The sequence below is a fragment of the Rhinoraja longicauda genome, chromosome 17, assembly GCF_053455715.1.
Source record: "Rhinoraja longicauda isolate Sanriku21f chromosome 17, sRhiLon1.1, whole genome shotgun sequence".
NCBI lineage: Eukaryota > Metazoa > Chordata > Chondrichthyes > Rajiformes > Arhynchobatidae > Rhinoraja > Rhinoraja longicauda.
This window is the reverse complement of record NC_135969.1, coordinates 6,880,809-6,904,671: the sequence shown is the minus strand read 5'-3', so window position 1 is coordinate 6,904,671 and position 23,863 is coordinate 6,880,809.

The following is a 23,863-nucleotide window of genomic DNA, read 5'->3' as shown; positions in this document are numbered from 1 at the left end:
CGTTCTACCCCTTATCTAATCCTGGTTGCTCAACACTTTAACTCCCCCTCCTATTCCCACATTGACCTTTCTGGCCTGGACATCCATTGCCCAGTGCAAATTGGAGGAACAGCACCTCATATTTTGCTTGGGCAGCTTACACCCCAACGGTATGAACATTGACTTCTCTAACTTCAAGTAACCCTTGCTTTCCCTCCCTCTCCATCCCCTCCCCCTTCCCAGTTCTCCGATAGTCTAACTGCGCCCGATTACATTTTATCTTTATTTGCTTTGTTGTTACTTTCTCCCAGCTAACAATGACCTATTCAACATCTTCCTTGATCTCCATTCCCTTTGTCCTGTTTTCACACCTTACACTTCCTTACCTATACACTTCCTTATCTATGTACCGCCCACTCCCCTGACACCAGTCTGAAGAAGGGTCTCGACCCGAAACCTCACCCATTCCTTCTCTCCAGAGATGCTGCCGGTCCCGCTAAGTTACCCCAGCATTTTGAGTCTATCTTCGGTTTAAGCCAGCATCTGCAGTTCCTTCCTACACATTCATAGAAATATAAACTTTAAAAAAAAGTTTTCTCTGCATTGCAATATTTTCCATGATATCCCCAGACAATGTGATTCATTTATTGAAAGGGATATGAGTTCGGTCTGTTCCCGGCTTTTATCCAGTGTTAGTCATGCATGAGTTGCTAGCAGGTTACGTGAATGAAATGATGGAGACATCTTCGACTGCGTCATGCTCGAAGCAGCAAGTCAGTGACTTGTGGACCCCGGTGTCCACTTTCAGCATCATCCATCACTCCTCACAAGGTCACAAGTCCACAAGTGATAGGAGTAGAATTGGGCTATTCGGCCCATCGAGTCTACTCCGCCATTCAATCGTGGCTGATCTCTGCCTCCTGATCCAATCCTCCTGCTTTATCCCCACGACCCTTGGGCACCCGTTCTAATCAAGAATTTGTCGATCTCTGCCATATAAATACCCACTGACAGCCTCCTTGTGTCATAAGATCAAGTTCATAAGTGGTAGGAGTAGAATTAGGTCAAAGTGGTAGGAGCAGAATTAGGTCTACTCCGTTATTCAGTTTTCAGTTTAGCTTATTGTCACTTGTGCCGAGGTACAGTGAAAAGCTTTTGTCGCGTGCTTGTAGGACCGAGATGAGAAAACATTTCTTCACACAGAGAGTGGTGAGTCTGTGGAATTCTCTGCCACAGAAGGTAGTTGAGGCCAGTTCATTGGCTATATTTAAGAGGGAGTTAGATGTGGCCCTTTTTGCTAAAGGGATCAGGGGGTATGGAGAGAAGGCAGGTACAGGCTACTGAGCTGGATGATCAGCCATGATCATGTTGAATGGCGGTGCAGGCTCGAAGGGCCGAATGGCCTACTCCTGCACCTATTTTCTATGTTTCTATGTTTCTATCCTGTCAGCAGAAAGGCAATACATGGTTACAATCAAGCCATTCACAGTGTGTAGATACATGATACGGGAATAATGTTTAGTGCAAGATAAAGCCATCAAAGTCCGATCACCAAAAAGGTAGATAGATAGTAGTTCAGCATTGCTCTCTGGTTGTGGTAGGATGGTTCAGTTGCCTGATAACAGCTGGGAACAAACTATCCCTGAATCTGGAGGTGTGGAGGTGTGCCATTCACTCACGGCTGATCTATCTTCCCCTCCCAACCCCATTCTCCTCTCTTCTTCCCATAACCCCTGACGCCGGTACTAATCAAGAATCTATCTATCTCTGCCTTAAATATATCCGCATCCAAAATATCCAGCATTGGATATTTCTTGTGGCAAACTATGCCGGCAGGATTGCACTATGGTGATCAGCAGTGGCCTGGGATTTCAGCGTTCAGCAGCGCTCTGCGATAAAAGTATTTTCACAGCAATTGAGAAGCGTATTCCAAGAAAGCTGCCAAAAATAGTAGTGACAATTAAAACTAGAATGCAGCAGGCTTGATTCACACACCTGACAAGCTAGGGTAGTGTGAACCAGATATGTCAATGTTCACTGAGTGAAGTGTTTTTGCTCACAAGCTTAATCTTCCCTTGACCTCCCCTTTGCAAATGTAAACCGGGGAGCATTTGTTCGATATTTCCAGTGCAACACAGCACTCTTGCCCTGCGAACAATTTTCTGAAGCAAAAAAGCTAGGTGTTGGGAGATCTCAGCAGGTCTTAGTTTAGAGATACAGCGCGGAAACAGGCCCTTCGGCCCCACCGGGTCCGCGCCGACCAGCGATCCCCGCACATGAACACTATCCTGCACCCACTTGGGACAATTTTTACATTTACCAAGCCAATTAACTTGTGCGTCTTTGGAGTGTGGGAGGAAACCGAAGATCTCGGAGACAGCCCACGCAGGTCACGGCGAGAACGTACAAACTCCGCAAAGACAGTACCCGTAGTCGGGATCGAACCCGGGTCTCCGGCACTGCATTCGCTGTAAGACAGCAACTCTACCGCTGCGCCACCGTGACCGCGCAGGTCGGGCAGCGTTAGTGGAGACAAAGTGTTCGTTGACATTTCAGGTTGAGACCATGCATCAGGATAATACAGTGTCTACTTTTAGTGAGTCTCACACCATTTATTCCCAATACTGATGGCCCCAGTTGATTTAACCCTGTAACTTGAGGTTCTGCTGACCATGTGGTCTTTCATGGCAAATCCAATTCAATTTTTTAATCTCCAAAGCTTGCCAATCTATGTTAGTTCTCATTAGGCAATATCACAGTAAACAATTCTCCATTTTTCTTTTCAAATCACTTCATGGTCCCACCTCTGCTTGTCATTTTATTCTCCACCAGCTTGTGATGTTCTACGATATCAGCATTCCTCCAATTTCTGCCTCTTCAGCACCATTTAGTTCAGTTTAGCTTGGAGATACAGCTCGGAAACAGGCCCTTCAGCACCGATCAGCGATCCCCGCACAGTAACACCATCCTACACACACGAGGGACAATTTACAATTCTACCAAAGCCAATTACCTTACAAACCTGTACATCTTTGGATTGTGGGAGGAAATCAGAGAACCCGGAGAAAACCCACACCGATCACGGGGAGAACGTACAAACTCCGTACAGACAGCACCCGTAGTCATGATCAAACCCGGGTCTCTGGCGCTGTAAGGCAGCAACTCTACCGCTGCGCCACCATGTTCCCCTATTCTCTGATTGAAATTGGTCTACCATTTATATCATGTCTTCAGCTGTCCTGGACTTGTGCTTGAATTTCTCCCTCAGCCTCCATGCCTCACTTTCCTCCTTTAAAACATTCTATCAAGACTTTGATGAGATGCCCAAGTGTTCCTCCACGTAGCCCAATATCAAATTCTGCATCGTAAGGCTCCTGCAATGATCCTCAATCCATTTTGCTATGTTAAAGGTGCAGAACAATTACCCATTGTCTGTAGGAAGGAACTGCAGATGCTGGATTAAATCGAAGATAGACACAAAATGCTGGAGTAACTCAGCGGGACAGGCAGCATCTCTGGAGAGAAGGAATGGGCGATGTTTCGGGTCGAGACCCTTCTCCAGACTCTCTGGAGAGAAGAAATGGGTGACATTTCGGGTCGAGACCTTTTTTCAGACTCAAGTCTGAAGAAGGGTCTCGACCCAAAATGTCACCCATTCCTTCTCTCCAGAGATGCTGCCTGTCCCGCTGAGTTACTCCAGCATTTTGTGCCTATCTTCAGTTACACATCATCGTTGACATCGATTGTCAAGAATGAAAGGAGTGGAAATCTCTGAAGCACTGGACTCTAACATTCCCATTTATATATGTCATGTTCTGCCCTTTGTGACTCTTCAGTGATAACCAGGTAAATACAGGAACTTCTATTAACTAAACTACTATACTGGAGCTCACTCAGTGCAGCCGTTGACTGCTAATTTCAACATAGAATAAATAGCAAACAGATTGCCAACATATTTGATATTATTAATGTGTTTACTGCCTGGGTTTTAAGCAGTGCCTCAGGTAGAGATGGGAGATGAGTCATCGCTGGAGATACGATCACTCTGTTTTCCATCTGTTGTGGGCTGTAATCATCTCCACCTGATTTTCCTCCCTGCCCTCTAGCCTAGGTAATGCCTTTAAAATGGAAAGCTCCACATTAAAGGATGGTTGATTATCCCGTCTAAGGGACGTGGAGACACTTAATTTTTGGAACAAAAAAAAACAAATGAGTGAAAATTGGTTTGCCTCACTATAGATTTTTAGATTTAGATTTAGAGATACAGCGCAGAAACAGGCCCTTCGGCCCACCGGTTCCGCGCCGACCAGCGATCCCCGCACATTAACCCTAACCTATACCCACTACGGACAATTTTTACATTTACCAAGCCAATTAACCTACGTACCTGTACGTCTTTGGAGTGTGGGAGGAAACCGAAGATCTCGGAGAAAACCCACGTAGGTCACGGGGAGAACGTACAAACTCCGTACAGATGGCGTCCGTAGTCAGGATCGAACCTGAGTCTCCGGCGCTGCATTCGCTGTAAGGCAGCAACTCTACCGCTGCGCCACCGTGCCGCCTTGTAGTAAGAGTCAGAGAATCATAGAGTCATGCAGCGTGGAAACAGGCCCTTCGGACTAACTTGCCCATGCTGGCCAACATGTCCCAGCTACACTAGTCCCACCAGCCCATATCCCTCCAAACCTGTCCTGTTGCACTTGTCTGTGTTCAAGGGTTTGATCCGCAGAATGCCAAGATGATACAAGACTGCATAGAGCTTTGTCTGATCAAACAGTTAACCTTTGTAAATGTGTTGCAATTTACCAAGTTTATCAGTTCGTTTATCAAATAAAATTCTGTTGAATTCTTCATCGGAATATAGTCACATCCATTCTTGTTCAATTTAGTTTAGTTTAGAGATACAGGGTGGAAACAGGCCTTTCGGCCCACCGAGTCCCGTCCAACCAACAATTACCCACACACTAGTTCTATCCTACACACTCGGGACAATTTACAGAAGCCAATTAACCTACAGACCTGCACGTCTTTGGGATGTGGGTGGAAAACAGAGTGCCCGGAGAAAACTCACGCAGGTCACGGGGAGAACATGCAAACTCCATGCAGACAGCACCCGAGGTCAGAGTCGAACCCGGGTGTCTGGCGCCGTAAGACAGTAAATCTACTGCCAATTCTACTCCTGCTCCAACAGAATCTTCGAAACCTGTGACCTTAACCGGCCAGAAGGACAAGGGCAGCAGATGTATTTCAACATCCCCCTTGCAAGTTCCTTCCAAGCCGTGCACCATCCCGATTTTAAGATAAATCACTGTTGCTTCAATGTGAAAATAAGTTCTGAACTACATAGATTATTATTGTGATTATTGCATGATTATTGTTTGATTTTTGTGTGTACGTATGTGTGTGTATATACACACACACACACACATATAATCTATACATAGAATCTATATATAAAACCTATATATATATCTACACACACACATATATATATAACCTATATATAGATATGTGTGTGTGTGTGTGTATGTATATATATATATATATATATATATACACACACACACATATATATTTTTTTTCACCAGAAAAATATATAAATAGATCATATATATAGATTATACACACACACACACACACACACACACACACACATATATATTATATATATATATATATATATAATATATATATAAAATGTATGATCTATATATGTGTGTATATGTGAGTATGTGTATATATACACACACTGAACATGTTTTTCTCATTTATCATATTGTTTACAGTGCACTCTGCTTACATATTCTGTTGTGCTGCTGCAAACATGAATGCCATTGTTCTATCTGGAACACATGACAATAAAACACTCTTGACTCTTGATTGCATCCAGATCCCGATACTTCCTTCCCAGAAGCATTGTGAGATGCCTCCTCCAGAGGGACTGATGCAGTTCAAGGTGAATCTTCTGAAGAGCAACTATAAACACTGGCCATGCCCTTTACTGCCCACATCCCACAGCTGAACATTTTAAGCAAAGGTTTGAAATGCTGTGATAATCTTCTCTAAGGCCACAGTGTGCGCAGTACTGTTTTTTTTTCTGTTGAAACAGCTGGTCGAACAGACGAACCAGTCAATTAGTCTCTGGAAAAATAAAATAATTGAACTAAGTCCACTGTTGTTTATGAACAGTCACGTGATTTAATTGCTTCCCCAAATATTTGTAACTGCACATAATTAATTGTAGCTAAATCTTACTTCAGCCCAAAACTTTGCTTCTTGCGTGAGCACATTGATTTATTTAGTTTAGTTTAGTTTAGTTTATAGATACAGCATGGAAACCGGCCTGCAGCCCACCGAGTCCACGCCGACCAGCGATCCCCACACACAAGTCTTCAGTCTGAAAAAATGTCATCCATTATTATCTGAATGGTGGCCGATTAGGAAAAGGGGAGATGCAACGAGACCTGGGTGTCGTGGTACACCAGTCATTGAAAGTAGGCATGCAGGTGCAGCAGGCAATGAAGAAAGCGAATGGTATGTTGGCATTCATAGCGAGGGGATTTGAGTATAGGAGCAGGGAGGTTCTGCTGCAGTTGTACAGGGCATTGGTGAGACCACACCTGGAGTATTGCGTACAGTTTTGGTCTCCTAATCTGAGGAAAGACATTCTTGCCGTAGAGGGAGTACAGAGAAGGTTCACCAGATTGATTCCTGGGATGGCAGGACTTTCATATGAAGAAAGACTGGATAGACTCGGCTTGTACTCGCTGGAATTTAGAAGATTGAGGGGGGATCTTATAGAAACTTACAAAATTCTTAAGGGGTTGGACAGGCTAGATGCAGGAAGATTGTTCCCGATGTTGGGGAAGTCCAGAACAAGGGGTCACAGTTTAAGGATAAGGGGGAAGTCTTTTAGGACCGAGATGAGAAAGCTTTTTTTCATACAGAGAGTGGTGAATCTGTGGAATTCTCTGCCACAGAAGGTAGTTGAGGCCAGTTCATTGGCTATATTTAAGAAGGAGTTAGATGTGGCCCTTGTGGCTAAAGGGATCAGGGGGTATGGAGAGAAGGCAGGTACAGGATACTGAGTTGGATGATCAGCCATGATCATATTGAATGGCGGTGCAGGCACGAAGGGCCGAATGGCCTCCTCCTGCACCTATTTTCTATGTTTCTATGTTTCTATTCCTTCTCTCCAGAGATGCTGCCTGTGCCGCTGAGTGACTCCAGCATTTTGTGTCTATAGTAGTAACTATGTTCCTGGAATTCTGTTCCCTCAGCAAGTAACCTGCAGCTCTTACTGCATGGTGCTTCTGAGGACAAGTGTCTTTATTTTATTTACTAATCCACCTTTCTTGAGAATAAGTCTGCTGCTAATTGAACCCTTAAAAAAAACCTGCTTTGGTTATCTGGGCAGAATATATTCTTTGCTCAAGAGTTGCTTAATTGTTATACATACTGATAACAGAACAAGTTGCCAAACACTTTCATTCCCCTTCCCATTCCAATTTCTATCCCAGGCCTTCTCCACTGTCAGAGTGAGGCTAAATGCAAATTGGAGGAACAGCATCTCATATTTCACTTGTGCAGCTTACAGCCCAGTGGTATGAGTATTGATTTCAAGTAGCCCCGGCATTCCCTCTCTCTCCATCCCTCCCCCACCCAAATCGCACCAGCTTCTCGTTCTCACCCAACAAACAGCTAACAATGGCCTGTTTCCTTTATTATCGTCACTTTTTTGCATATCTTTCATTTATTTGTTCTATATCTCTCTGCATCACCATCTGTACCTCTCATTTCCCTTTCCCCTGACTCTAGTCCGAAGAAGGGTCTCGACCCGAAACGTCACCCATCCCACCTCTCCTGAGATGCTGCCTGTCCCGCTGAGTTATTCCAGCATTTTGTGTCTATTTTCGGTTTAAACCAGCACCTGCACATTCTTACTTGCGACAGGTTAACAGATTCGCAATGCAATCCCCTCGGATAAAGGTGGTGGGTTGGAAGGGAGTTGGGTCAACTTCTTGCGATGATCATTCAGCTTAAGAGGGAACATTTACTGAAGTCGCAATTTCAAGATAACAGTACAAATCCTGAACTATGCTCTCCTTTTTCATGTTCTTTGTTCTGTAATTTATTATGATACTAGACCAAGTGGAACCCTTGGGCCCAAACCTCTCCTGCATTGGTGCAGCACCCTCCCCTCCCCCCCTTCCCCCTGCCCTCTCGCCCCTCCCCCTTCCCTCCATCCCTCCCCCTCCCCCTTCCCTTCCCCTCCCCTTCCCCTTCCCCTCCCCCCCACTCCATCCCCCTCAACCCCCCTTATCCTCCCTCCTCCCTCCCCCTCCCTCCCTCCCTCCCTCCCTCCCTCCCTCCCTCCCTCCCTCCCTCCCTCCCTCCCTCCCTCCCTCCCCCATCCCTCCCTAGGAGATAGATTTAAACTTTTAAAAGTGAATAACTTAAAAAATATAACACCAATTTCAATTAAGCTTCTTCCATTAGCACCAAAGGGACAACGGTGAGTAAGGTGGGCCTAAAATTGTCACGCTATCGTGTACTGTTTTGGCTGTAGTTCAGGAACAAACAAACAAACAAACAAACGAGAGTTTTGGTATATAGATTGGACATACTTCAAATTAATTTTTATGATGGTCTAAAAAATCTGCAGTTTTTTTTCCCCCCTTTGAGACAATGTACCCAAAAAGCCTTTCCACTGACCCACATGCTGAGTTTGCCAGGGTTACTTTTAATCTCGTCCACATTAGCCTGCAGTTCTTTCTCTGCAAGATTCGGAGAGGGAGGAGACAATTGGGGCTTTCTCGTTACTGGAGTGCTTCCTCTTACAACAGTAAAAGCAGACTCCTCTCCAAAAATTGGCATGGCTCAAAATTTATGATCATGTGGTCTTAATATACGGTGGTGCAGCGGTAGAGTTGCTGCCTTACAGCGAATGCAGCGCCGGAGACTCAGGTTCGATCCGGACTACGGGCGCCGTCTGTATGGAGTTTGTACGTTCTCCCCGTGACCTGCGTGGGTTTTCTCCGAGATCTTCGGGTTCCTCCCACACTCCAAAGACGTACAGGTATGTAGGTTAATTGGCTGGGCAAATGTAAAAATTGTCCCTAGTGGGTGTAGGATAGTGTTAGTGTGCGGGGATCGCTGGGCTGCGTGGACCCGGTGGGTCGAAGGGCCTGTTTCTGCGCTGTATCTCTAAATCTAAAAAAAAGGTAATAATAATAGCCGAAGACTAAGCAAATGCCTAAGCCATATACGTCTTCCAACAATCTAACATTTGCAGTGTTAGAACACAGAGGTACCACATACCAAACTAGTTTAAATAGTTCATTAACGTGAAGAGACCAGCGTGCTTTCCATCCCAAGCTAGAGTACCTCAAATAAATGTCCCCAGTGTTACCCTTGTGTCCTTGCTGTAAAAAGGCCTTGCTTACCCAATTAAGATCATGCAGCATTGGCAAAAGTAATTGCCCCTGTAGTCTTTTGAAACTTGCATTCTTTAATAATGAAGCTCCATTTATCATTTGTGACTCATAACTGGGGAAATTCTGTTTCTTCGCGCCAATATTCACTTAAATGCATAAGTTCGTGGAACGTGTAAGCACAACAAAGAAGTCAAGTGAGCAGACTAATATGTGGAACTAAGTGCTGGAGTTGAACTTTGATATGTTCCGCCATTCTACGAAGGGCGAATCGGTTTCAGTCACTGTACTGCAAATCTATCTAGGCGGGGTTTATTCACTATTGAAAGATTTCCAAAGAATGTTACTGTTTTCATATTTGTAAACATCTAAATGCAGATTTCAAATGGCCAGGATTAGAACGTGCAGAACAAAGTCGAGGCAGCAAGAGAATTCTATCAAAGGAAACAGCCGGCACAGTTCCGGTAAATGATGCTGACGACATGCTTTTTCTCGGAACTTCCAAAGTAAAGGAAAATGCTGTTGCAGAAGGTGTAATCTTCCTTTATGCCTGGGAAGTTTCTGCAGTGGTCTGAAGAAGACTCTCGACCCGAAACATCACCCATTCTTTCTCTCCAGAGACGCTGCCTGTCCCGCTGAGTTACTCCAGCACTTTGTGTCTAATCTTTGAGATGATATTCCTTTTCACAGACGGCACATATAATCTTATAAAAGTTTAACTGGTTCCATGGAACATAGATCAGCACAGCACGAGGACAGGCCCTTCAGCCTGTGATGTCTGCACTGACAATGATGCCAATGTAAAAGTAACCCCCCCCCCCCCCTGCCTGCATAAAGTCAATTTCCCTCTGTTACCTGTGCTGGTATAAATGCTTCTTAAACATTGGTCTTGTATCTTTGTCATCTAGGCACCTACCAGCATTCATATTAAAAACCTGCTCCCTAAATCTTCTTTAAACTTCCCCATTCTCACCATAACTCTATACCCTCTGGTATTCGACGTTTCTAACCTGAGACGTTTCTAGACTGTGATCATCTACCCCATGTCTCTTCGGGTCTCTCTCCATCTAAGAGGGCAACTGCTCCAATACCTCTGTAACTGGGGACAGTCAACATGGAAGAAGGTGCATTTGACTGCATCTCAACACCCTGTTGGGGTCGGCACAGCGGTAGAGTTGCTGCCTTACAGCGCCAGAGACCAAAGTCCAATCCTGACTACACATGCTGTCTATACGGAGTTTGCACGTTCTTCCTGTGACTGCGTGGGTTTTCTCTGGGTGCTCCGGTTTCTCCGGTTTCCCCCCCACCCTCCAAAGGCTTTTGGGTTTGTAGCTTAATTGGCTTCTGTAAATTGTAAATTGTCCCTATAGGGTAAGATAGAACTAGAGTAAGGGGTGATCACTGCTCAGTGCAGACTCGGTGGACCGAAGGGCCTTTTTCCGCGCTGTATCTCTACAGTTTAAAGTCTAAACTAAAAGTCTTAAGCCTTCCTTTCATTCCATAATTTAGATTTTTATAATCCTAGAGTTTGCAATATTATTCTTCCTCTGAAGGAATCTCGCAGAAGACGACTTTCTTCCCTTACTGTGAGTTGGCATTTGCAGCATATGAGGTTCTAGTCTCTGCTGCAAGTGGGGTTTAATGAATGGACAGTTGATGAATGGATAAAACATGCTTTGAGTTGAGTCAAACAATGCACCGTATATAGACACAAATTGCTGGAGTAACTCAGCTGGACGGGCAGCATCTCTGGAGAGAAGGTATGGGTGACGTTTCGGGTCGAAACCCTTCTTCAGACTGTGTAATCACTCCTCAGCTTTTTACAAATTTGAGGAAAAACTCTCAAAATGTACTATTTAACTCGATGTATAAATGTCAGAGAGTTATACAGTAAAGAAACAAGCCCTTCCACCCAACCTATCTATCAATGCCGGCCAAAAGACCTGTCTGAGCTCTTTGCTATGTTTGCTCCACATCCCACTATACCTCTTCTATCCACAAACCTATCCAAATGTCTTTAGAATATTGTAATTGCACCCACCTCTCCAGATTCCTTTCAGAGCTTGTTCCACATACCCACCACCATCTGTGCGAAAAATCAGTTTCCCTTCTAAATCTTTCTCTCTCGCCTTAAATCTATGCCCTTTAGTTTTCAAACTCTCCCACTCTGGGAAAAAGACTGTGACCATCCACATTGTGGGGAAAGGTTGGAGAGGAGGGTGGTAACGGAAAGTGGAGAGCTCATGTCTGCTGGGCTTCCACATCTTAGATAGAAACATAGAAACATAGAAGATAGGTGCCGGAGGAGGCCATTCAGCCCTTCGAGCCAGCACTGCCATTCATTGTGATCATGGCTGATCATCCACAATCAGTAACCTGTGCCCAACTTCTCCCCATATCCCTTTATTTCACCAGCCCCCAGAGCTCTTCTTCTAAGATCTTCTAAGGTTTCTCCTTTATTTTGATCAATAATGGCAAGAGCTTTCCATGTTCTGGGGAAGATGTTGACAGGGATGTCTCAAGAGCATCCTTGAAGTCTTTTCTCTGTCCTGTCATGCCTTAATGACTACCGTCCAGTGGCCTTGACATCCACCATCATGAAGTGCTTCGAGAGGCTGGTTATGGCACACATTAAATCCCAGCCTTCCAGGCAGCCTTGACCCACTGCAGTTTGCCCACCGCCATGACAGATCCATGGCTGCTGCCATCTCCCTGGCCTCACACCCATCCCTAGAACACCCGGATAAGAAGGACACCTGTGTCAGACTCTTATTCATAGACAACAGCTCTGCTTTCAATACCATTACCCACACAAGCTTCTCTCCAAACTCAGGGCACTTGGAGTCAGCACTCCCCTCTGCAACCGGATCCTCAATTTCCTGACCAACATATCCCCAATAACTCTCACCAACTTCTGCAGATGCGCCGTAGAAAGCATTTTATCAGGATGCATCACAGCTGTTTGGAAACAGCTCCATCCAAGACTACTAGACATTGCAGAGTGTGGGCACAGCCCACACACTCACCCTCCTTTCCATTGACTCCATCTACACCTCATGCTGCCTCGGCAAGGCCAGCAGCATAATCAAGGACCAGTCTCACCCTGGTCACTCCCTCTTCTCCCCTCGACCATCAGGCAAGAGGTAAAAATACGTCTGAAAATGCGCACCTCCAGATTGATGGAAAGTCTCTTCCCAGCTGTTATCAGGCAACTGAACCAACCAGTGTGGTCCTGACCTCCCATCTGCCTCATTGGAGACCTTTGAACTACCTTTAATCGGACTTTATTTGCATATATCTTGTATCTGTACACTGTGGACGGCTCTATTGTAATCATGTATTGTGTAGGAAGGAACTGCAGATGCTGGCTTACACTAAAGATAGACACAAAATGGTGGAGTAACTCAGCGGGACAGGCAGCATCTCTGGAGAGAAGGAATGCCGGTCGAGACTCATCTTCAGTCTGAAGAAGGGTCTCGACCCAAAATGTCACCCACTCCTTCTCTCCAAAGATGCTGCCTGTCCCGCTGAGTTACTCCCCCATTTTGTGTAATCATGTATCGTCTTTCCGTTGACTGGGTAACATGCAACAAAAGTAAATCATAAACTTAACCAAACTAAAACTAAGCTAAACTTGCCATTCTCTCACCTGCCTCAGTGGACAAGTCCATGTCGACCTAAAGCTTGGCCTTTATAATGGACACAGACACAGATGTTAGTTGCTTGCTGGAGTTTGATAACTGACATTAGGTTAAACTCTTTGCCATTTATTCTGGAGATTGGCTTGACTTCTGCAAGAAGTAATATTCAATGAGAATTATTAAGAAGAGGTTTGGAGTGATGACACACAGCCTTACTAAACCCAGCCTGTCCTCTCCAGGTGCTGGCTTAATACTGTTAAAATGAATTGCTTCACCAGATTACAGTCTGTTTTAAATAGGTCGGTCACTCAATTATAATGTCATCTGGTGTCATTTTGCAAAGTTTATGCTTGAGCTGGCCTTGGAGAAGTAACATTGCATATTTCTGTAGCTTGGGACACAATATTACTGTGCAGTACTGGGAGAGGCCCTTCGGCCCACAATGTCCATTCTGAACATGATACCAAGTTAAAGTCGAGACCCTTCTTCAGACCCGAAACGCCTCCTAATCCTTTTTCAAATTGGCAATAAGGTTATGTTTTTAGATTAAAACAGCAATATAATTTGGGACTTTTAATATGAGCATACTGTATGAGAGTATAAGGGCAGCACGGTGGTGCTGCGGTAGAGCTACTGCCTTACAGCACCAGAGACCCAGGTTTGATCCTGACTTCATGTGCTGTCTGTATGGAGTTTGTACGTTCTCCCCGTGATCAGCATGGTTTTTTTTCCGAGATCTTTAGTTTCCTCACACACTCTAAGTTTGTAGGTTAATTCGCTTGGTCTAAATGTAAAATTGTCCCTAGTGTTAATGCGTGGGGATCGCTGGTGGGCGCGGACTCGGTGGGCCGAAGGGCCTGTTTCCGTTCTGTAAATCTCAACGAAACTAAACTAAAACTACACGATTTTGAATGTCCTTCCTTATATTTCAGGTAAGGTTCCTTCTCAGGGTTGCCTATTTTTGAATGAAATATTAAGCTGAACTCTGTGTGTGTAGGAAGGAACTGCAGATGCTGGATTAAACAGAAGACAGACACAAAAAGCTGGAGTAACTCAGCGGGTCAGGCAGCATTTCTGGAGAGAAGGAATGGGTGACGGTTCGGGTTGAGATCCTTCTGCAGACCGGTTAGGGATAACAGAAACGAGAGATATAGACGATGATGTAGAGAGATAAAGAACAATGCATAAAAGATATGCAAAAAAGTAATAATGATAAAGGAAACAGGCCATTGTTAGCTGTTTGTTGGGTGAAAATGAGAAGCTGGTGCGACTTGGGTGGGGGAGGGATAGAGGGAGAGAGAGAATGCCGGGGCTACCTAGAGTGAGAGAAATCAATATTCATACCACTGGCCTGTAAGCTGCCCAAGCGAAATATGAGATGCTGTTCCTCCAAATTGCATTTAGCCTCACTCTGACAATGGAGGAGGCCTAGGACAGAAAGGTCAGTGAGGGAATGGCAAGGAGAATTAAAGTATTTAGCAACCAGGAGATCAGGTAGGTTCAGGCGGACTGAGGGAAGGTGTTCAGCGAAACAATCGCCCAGTCTAGTTTGGCCTCGCCGATGTATAAGAATCTACATCTCACTTGTCCTCTCAAGTCTTCGCAAAACATCTGATGACCAATTCAAAGAAGGCCGGCAGAGTTCTCCTGGACAAGAGTGATCTTTCCACCAACACTGGTAAGGAGGGTCCCGAAGTCACCTATCCATGTCCTCAAGGGATGTTGCCTGACCTGCTGAGTTCCTCCAGCACTTGTTTCTTTTTAAATATAAACCTGCATCTACAGTACCTCGAAGATAGACACAAAATGTTGGGGTAACTCAGCGGGTCGGGCAGCATCTCTGGCGAGAGGGAATGGGTGACGTTCCAGGTTGAGAGCCTTCTCCAGACCTCAACCTGAGGAGAATGGTACTTAATTCAATTGATTTCCTTTATTTACAATTTGTCAGGGGTTTCACCGTCCGGCGCGGCATGAAATAGGCCGCGGGATTTTCTCCGCCCGGCGGGGGCTTCAATGTCGGGAGCCACGACCGCCCCGACGTGGCAACTCCAACAGCCTGACCGCGGGAGAAGACGGCAGGGGAAGAGATAGACATTCTGGCCTTCCATCACAGTGAGGAGGGACTGGAGGAGACTCACTGTGATGGATGTTTCCTTTGTTTTTGGTGTTAGTTTATGATTGTATGTGTTATTGCATTTTTATTGATTATTCTTATTGGTCTTATTGTTGAACTGCGGGTAATTTTTCATTTCACTACACATTTACTTGTATGTGACAAATAAACGACTATTGACTATTGACTATGTAAATTGTGACCAGACTTCTTCAGGTCTTGACCTGAAACGTCACCCATTCCTTCTATCTAGAGATGCCGCCTGACCCGCTGAGTTACTCCAGCATTTTGTGTCTATCTTCGGTGTAAATCAGCATCTACAGTTCCTTCCTGCAATTCCTTGTGTCACCTGCTGCTGACTTACTGGTTAGCTGCAGGATGTGTTCTTGGTGAAGGAACACCTGCGTTTTCATCGGGGGAGGGGATGGGGGGGGGGGGGGGGGGGTTCCAATGGTATTTAAGAGTAATTTGGGTCTCTGAAGTTCCTTCTTTCCCTTTGAACGTGAAAAGTTGGGGGATTAAATAAGCACTTTCACAGCAAGTAGAGCAGAAATAATTACGCCTCTGCAAACAGAAATGTTGATTCACTTTCCACAGGGTGTCATGGATCACATCTTGGAGGAGTCATTGTGGTAAGAATTCAGTCCTTTTATCACAACAGTGACTTTAATGTTTTGAAAGAGCTTGCTCTCGCTTCCTATCTGAAACAACACACCGGGGCGGTATGAATATTGACTTCTCTACTTCAACTCCCCCTCCCATTCCCAGTCTAACCTTTCTGTCATGGGCCTCCTCCAGTGCCATAGTGAGGCCCACCGGAAATTGGAGGAACAGCACCTCATATTTCGCCTGGGCAGCTTGTAGCCCAGTGGTATGAACATCGACTTCTCCAACTTTAGATAGTTCCTCTGTCCCTCTCTTCCCCTCCTCCTTCCCAGATCTCCCTCTATCTTCCTGTCTCCACCTATATCCTTCCTTTGTCCCGCCCCCCTGACATCAGTCTGAAGAAGGGTCTCGACCCGAAACGTCGCCCATTCCTTCTCTCCTGAGATGCTGCCTGACCTGCTGAGTTACTCCAGCATTTTGTGAATAAATACCTTCGATTTGTACCAGCACCTGCAGTTATTTTCTTATATTATATCTCTACCTTCAAGTTACCTTTGCCGTCCCTCTCTCTCCATCTCTCCCCCATTCCCAGTTCTCCGACTAGTCTGACTGTCCTCATTTACATTTTATCTGTGTTTACTTTGTTGTTACATTCTCCTAGCTAACAAGGAGATCTATTCTACATTTTCCTTGCTCTTCATTCCTTTCGTCTCTTTATCACTGGTTATATTTCCTTATCTCAATATCTCCCTGCCCGATTCAGTCTGAAGAAGGGTCTCGACCCTAAACGTCACCCATTCCTTCTATCCAAAGATGCTGCCTGCCCCGCTGAGTTACTCCAGCATTTTGTGTCTATCTTCGAGTTATCTGCAGTTCCTTCCTACAACAAGTCATCACAGTGTAATGAGAAGCACTATAAAAGCACATGGTATCCCATTTCTAAATGCCTTTGTAGATTTAACAGTCGTTGTCAGTTGATGACTTACAAACACATCTGATGCTAGGCTACCTAGACAAACAGGAAATGTAGATCAGCACTTAACAATGGTAAGCCTGAGGAAATGCATTTGGCCGGGAATGCATCTTAAAATAAGCAGACCTCAGTAATGGACTGCCAGCAGGCTGAGGAAAGTCATTTTATTATACTTTTTTCTACACGTTAAAAAAGTATTGTTATTGAATGCATCTGACGGCACAATTGCAAATATTAACTACAGTTGCTGAGGTTTATTAATGTTTCAACAAAGTAGTTGCTATCGCATGAAATCAGACCAAAAACAGTTTTTGGTTCCAATCTTTATTGGCTCAAGTATTTCATTTCATTTTCATCTTCTACCTTAGTTTAGTTTAGTTTAGTTTAGAGATACAGCGCGGAAACAGACCCTTCGGCCCACCGAGTCCGCGCCGACCAGCGATCCCCGTACACTAACACTACCCTACGCACACTAGGGACAAATTACATTTATACCAAGTCAATTAGCCTACAAGCCTGTACGCCTTTGGAGTGTGGGTGGAAACAGGGCACGGGGAGAACGTACAAACTCCGTACAGACGGCACCCGTAGTCGGGATCGAACCCGGGTCTCCGGCACGGCAGGCGCTGTATGGCAATAACTCTACCGCTGCGCCACCGTGCCGAATACGTGACCAGACAGTGCATAGAAGATAGGGGCCTTTAGCCTGTGGAAAGAATTCTTTCTTTGCTCCCTCTTTCTGGCCTATTGACCTATTGATATTTAACTATTCCATTCTCAGGGTAATGTTCATAATGTTGATTTGTGCAATGTTGAAAGGTTTTACACAAGCTCACTTCAGGAACAGTTTCCTGTTGGCCAACTACTGAACAGTCCTTCCATAAGTTATGGCGTCACTCTAATCTTCCAACCTACCTCATTATAGTCTTTGGACTTTTTCTCTGGGACAGTAACAGCACTACAATGCTGTGAACTATGTTAAGCACTCTGGTATTTTACTGTGCAGGAAGGAACTGCAGATGCTGGTTTACACCAAAGATAGACACAAAATGCTGGAGTAACTCAGCGGGACAGGCAGCACCTCTGGAGAGAAGGCATGGGTGATGTTTCGGGTCGAGACCAATGGGTCTCTTCCAAGAACCTCCCATATCTCTCGTCTCCCTCTCCCCTGACTCTGAGTCTGAGGAAGGGTCTCGACCCGAAACGTCACCCATTCCTTCTCGCCAGAGACGCTGCCTGTCCCATGGAGTTACTCCAGCATTTTGCGTCGATCTCTGGTATTTTACTCTTTGCACTACCTGTTGCACTTGTGTATGGCTTCACTGTGCTCATGTATAGTATGATCAAATTTAATTGGATAGCATGCAAACAACTGTACCTCGTTCTATGCGACAATGATAAACAAATGCTAATACCAATACCAAATGTATGATATTGATTGAGAAAATCATTGAAGCTGAGTGGTGCCTGTGGGAGAGGCAGAAGTGCGAGGTGAGGGGTACTTAATTCAATTGATTTATTTTATTTACAATACGTTTGGGGTGTATGGCAATTGTGGGAATGTTACTATGGCACTTAGATGGTTTAGTTGCCATACTTGATGACAGTCCACTAAAATCTGTACAGCCCTGTAATGGGAGCAAGCATGCTGGAGCATAAAACATTCAAGAGAGATGTCTTCAAGAGAAAGTTTTTAGATTTTTTTTAGATTTTAGAGATACAACGCGGAAACAGGCCCTTCGGCCCACCGGGTCCGCGCCGCCCAGCGATCCCCGCACATTAACGCTATCCTACACCCACTAGGGACAATTTCTACATTTGCCCAGCCAATTAACCTACAAAACTGTACGTCTTTGGAATGTGGGAGGAAACCGAAGATCTCGGAGAAAACCCACGCAGGTCACGGGGAGAACGTACAAACTCCGTACAGACAGCACCCGTAGTCAGGATCGAACCTGAGTCTCCGGCGCTGCATTCGCTGTAAGGCAGCAACTCTACCGCTGCGCCACCGTGCCGCAGGGCTAGCTCTTAGGGCTGATGGAATCAAGGGATATGGGGAGAAAGCAGGAGCGGGCTACTGATTTTAGATGATCAGCTATGATCATATTGAATGGCGTTGCAGGCTCGAAGGGCCAAATGGCCTACTCCTACACCTATTTTCTATGTTTCTATGTTTCTATTCAAGATCTTCTCTTATAATTGGTTAAGCTATCCACAGCAGGATATACTGTAACATCAGCATTGAGATTGCCATGACAACAGAATGGTAAATGGGAATAATCTGTGGGAATCAGGCACACAGATCGAATCCAATGTCTAGTTAAACACATCTGTCAAATTTCATGTGAACTGATAAGTTTCATATTGCCACCCACTCCCTCCACCATGGGTTAGCATGTCACAGGTAGTCAGTTTGTTGGTACACCTGCACATCGGTGAGACCAAGTGTAGAGTTGGCGACCGTTTCGCCGAACATTTGCACCTAGCTCTCCAAAGCACAATGGATCACCCAGTTGCTAGCCATTTTAACTCCTCTTCCCATTGCCATGCCACTGAAAGTAAGCATGCAGGTACAGCAGGCAGTGAAGAAAGCTAATGGCATGTTGGCCTTCATTGCAAGAGGATTTGAGTTTAGGAGCAAGGAGGTCCTACTGCAGTTGTATCCTGGTGGGTGGATGCATGGCAGATGCAGTATAATGTGGACAAATGTGAGGTTATCCACTTTGGTGGCAAGAACAGGAAGGCAGATTGTTACCTGAATGGTGTCAGATTAGGAAAAGGGGAGGTGCAACGAGACCTGGGTGTGCTTGTACATCAGTCACTGAAAGGAAGCTTGCAGGTACAGCAGGCAGTGAAGAAAGCTAATGGCATGTTGGCCTTCATTGCAAGAGGATTTGAGTTTAGGAGCAAGGAGGTCCTACTGCAGTTGTACAGGGCCCTGGTGAGACTGCACTTGGAGTATTGTGTGCAATTTTGTTCTCCGAATTTGAGGGAGGACATTATTACTATTGAGGGAGTGCAGCGTAGGTTCAGCAGGTTAATTCCCGGGACTGACATATGATGAAAGAATGGGTCGACTAGGCTTGTATTCACTGGAATTTAGGATGAGAGGGGATCTTATAGAAACATACAAAATTCTTAAAGGAGTGGACAGGCTAGATGCCGGAAAAATGTTCCCGATGTTGGGGGAGTCCAGAACCAGGGGGTCGCAGTTTAAGAATAAGGGGTAGGTATTTTAGGACTGAGATGAGGAAAAACCTTCCTACAGTATATGGAGAATTGTGTTTTAAATGAGGAATATGCATGATACATATTATGGTGTAGCTCGTCTACTAAAAGATAAAGCGTTTTTGCAGTATGGTGTACCCAATAATTGTTTAAGGACCTGTGCAGTAGAACGACCACTTATGGCCTGGAATTAAAATAGATCAATGTTGATTGCGGTCAAACCTATTAGGGCCACATGGGGACTCGCGTGTTTGGTTTCATTGCCATGTGCAAGCTCCGATGCGTTGCAAGCTAATTAAGGTGGCTTCCAGGCAAACATTATAACTCACGATAAAGTTCTTGATAAGGATACATAATCTTCATGGTGACCATAGATCGATGTTTGCATTGAGCATGCACACTTTTGCTGGGGTTACTTTTACAAGCAGAGACATCAAGGTGACAATTCCCCTCTGAATGAAAAGGTTGACCTGTGTCTCTCTTAAATACTTCCCCTCTCATCTTAAGCCAATGTCCTCTAGTTTTAGATGAGTTAAATTATCTAGATGCTGTCACGGTGCGGGTTGGGTCAATGCTAAGTAACCTCCCTGAACAAGTTCGAAACGATTTTAAACACTTGAAAAACTGTGTGCAGTCTGGTGCAGAAAACAAACTGCTGGAGAAAATCAGTGAATCAGCCCACATCTGTGGAGGGACCGGGACAGTTGATGTTTCAGGTCGAGCCACTTTATCCAGACCGAAGGAGTGGATGGGAGATGGCCAATGCGCTTCAAAAGGACACCAAGTGCTGGAATAACTCAGCAGGAGAGTAGCATCTCTGGAGAGCTTGGATAGGCGACGTTTAGAAACATAGAAACCTAGAAAATAGGTGCGGGAGTAGGCCATTTGGCCCTTCGAGCCTGCACCGCCATTCAATATGATCATGGCTGATCATCCAACTCAGTATCCTGTACCTGCAATCTCTCCATACCCCCTGATCCCTTTAGCCACAAGGGCCACATCTAACTCCCTCTTAAATATAGCCAATGAACTGGCCTCAACTACCTTCTGTGGCAGAGAATTCCACAGATTCACCACTCTCTGTGTGAAAAAAACCTTTCTCATCTCGGTCCTAAAAGACTTCCCCCTTATCCTTAAACTGTGACCCCTTGTTCTGGACTTCCCCAACATCGGGAACAATCTTCCTGCATCTAGCCTGTCCAACCCCTTAAGAATTTTGTAAGTTTCTATAAGATCCCCCCTCAATCTTCTAAATTCCAGCGAGTTTTGAGTTGGGGCCCTTCCTCAGGTGGATATAGCTTAATTAGGCCAATAAGTTTGTTTGCTGGGTAGAATCTCAGCGTCATAGATTCATACAAAACGGAAACAGGCCCCTTCAGCTCCATTCTTCCATGCCAACCAAGCTGCCATCTTAGATGGGCACGGTAGCGCAGCGGTAGAGTTGCTGCTTTACAGCGAATGCAGCGCCGGAGACTCAGGTTCGATCCTGACTACGGGTGCTGCACTGTAAGGAGTTTGTACGTTCTCCCCGTGACCTGCGTGGGTTTTCTCCGAGATCTTCGGTTTCCCCCCACACTCCAAAGACGTACAGGTATGTAGGTTAATTGGCTGGGTAAATGTAAAAATTGTCCCTAGTGGGTGTAGGATAATGTTAATGTACGGGGATCACTGGGCGGCATGGACTTGGAGGGCTGAAAAGGCCTGTTTCCGGCTGTATATATATGATGATGATGATGATGATGATGGTAAGAAAGGCTCTTTCTCTTTTTGCAGCTGGCATCTCTCAATTGGATGCCACGACTATGGAAGAAGTGAAAAATATTGTAAAGGCTTGTAATTAAAGAAGTCTGGAGGATAAAGCTAATCGGCATGGGAATAGATTGCACTTAGAAAATAAAAACAAGAACAAAAAAAATGTGTTGCAAATGGATAGCAGGATAATTGGTGTTCTCATTGGTGATTATTACTCCAAAATGCAATGGAAAAGTTCCACCACGGTGGGAATCACTTCCCTATTTGGGAGATCTCAATTTAAACATTAGAACATAATTACACTGAGCTATTCTTTTATAAGTTTCAGTTTAAAAAAAAATCAAGATTTGAAATCCTAATTATTGAAACACTGTGTTATGTTTTGCAATTTTTTTGCTTTACGGATAACAAATTTGATATACATCAAATATATTTTTAAAAAGTACTGATATCAACAAACAGTGTTTCGAAAAGTATTCAAAATTCTATCACACATATCTTGGTTAGATAAACACACTTGGTTCTGTCCTACCCTTTGTTCTCAGAACATAGATGGACACTTGAGTCTACAATGTTTGCAAGTTAAGATAGGGCTAAAGTGTTTTGATTATATGGTTTAATATTAAAATTATTGTAGCTGGCAATGACATTAGAGCAATATTATTGCTGAAATGCTACACTTTATTTTGGAGAATGGGAATATTAGTTGCAGTGTTACATTGTATGGAGTGGCGATCAAGAGGTGGGGTCTCGCGGACAGTGCCTTCTGTGAGTGTGGGGACCCAACACAGACAGTGTAGCACATCGTCACCAGTTGCCCCAAATACCGGCCACCGAATGGTGAACGAGGTCTGATTGACCTGGGCGATGGCACGTTGGCCTGGCTCGCCTCAACGGTACTGCAGGTCTAAAAGACATACGACAGAAGAAGAAGTAGATTATATCCACAAAGATAAATGCAGGGTCCAAAGATATAGCATCTCGTTGGCGATAAACTGTGCCTCATGCATTAAAGCAAAGTCATTTTGTACGAAATGGCGTCGTTAAAAGACAGAAAGAAACGCGCTGGCGCAGTGGGGCGGTGGTAGAGTTGCTGCCTTGCAGCACAAGACACCCGGGTCTGATCCTGACTAAGGGTGCTTGTCTGTACGGAGTTTGTACCTTTTCCTCCCACATTTAAAAAACGTGCAGGTTCCCAGGCTAATCGGATTCTGTAAATTGCCTCTTGTGTGTAAGATGCAAAATTGGGACAACATAGAACTAATGTGTGGTTGATCATTGGTCGGCATGGACTCGGTGGGCTGAAGGGCCTGTTTCCATGCTGAATCTCTAAAGTAAGCTAAAAACTAAATTAAAAAGGGAGCTAATTATTATTTTGAATATCGGTTGTTTTGATTTTCCTAACTGGTATTTTATTTCCCCTAGCGTTGGCAGATGTTATTCAATTTGTCATTACGATATATCTTTGCTTGTTTCTGTAAGGATTTAATTGATGAAATTGTTCATTTTAATTATGAATTGCTGATTATGTTAAGTACGGCAGAATTGGCTGTCATTATGTTCAGGGTTAGCATAACATTGTCACTAAAATATCCATCTGCAATATCAATCAATGTGGCCATCATCAGTACTGTTATTGCCATGGTTACCTAACTTCAGAATGAATGTGCTTAGTTTGCAGTCTGTCTAACACAAACATGAAACACAAGCCATGTGACATTTTCAATCTCCAACAAATCAATGTTAGACATAAAAAGCCGGAGTAACTCAGCGGGACAGGCAGCATCTCTGGAGAGAAGGAATGGGTGACGTTTCGGGTCGAGACCCTTCTTCAGACTGATGTCAGGGAAGAGGGGAGATACATAGAAAAGGAAGCGTAGGGTGTGAAAATAGGACAAAGGGAATGCATATCAAGGAAAATGTAGAATAGATCATTGTTAGCTGGGATAAACACAAAATGCTGGAGTAACTCAGCGGGGCAAGCAGCATCTCTGGAGAGAAGGAATGGCTGGCGTTTCAGGTTGAGAGGAGTTAACTGTTTTTTAAAATCTCTGTTCAAAGCAAACAGAGATAAAATGTAAGATAGACACAAAATGCTGGAGTTACTCAATGGGACAGGCAGCATCTCAGGAGAGAA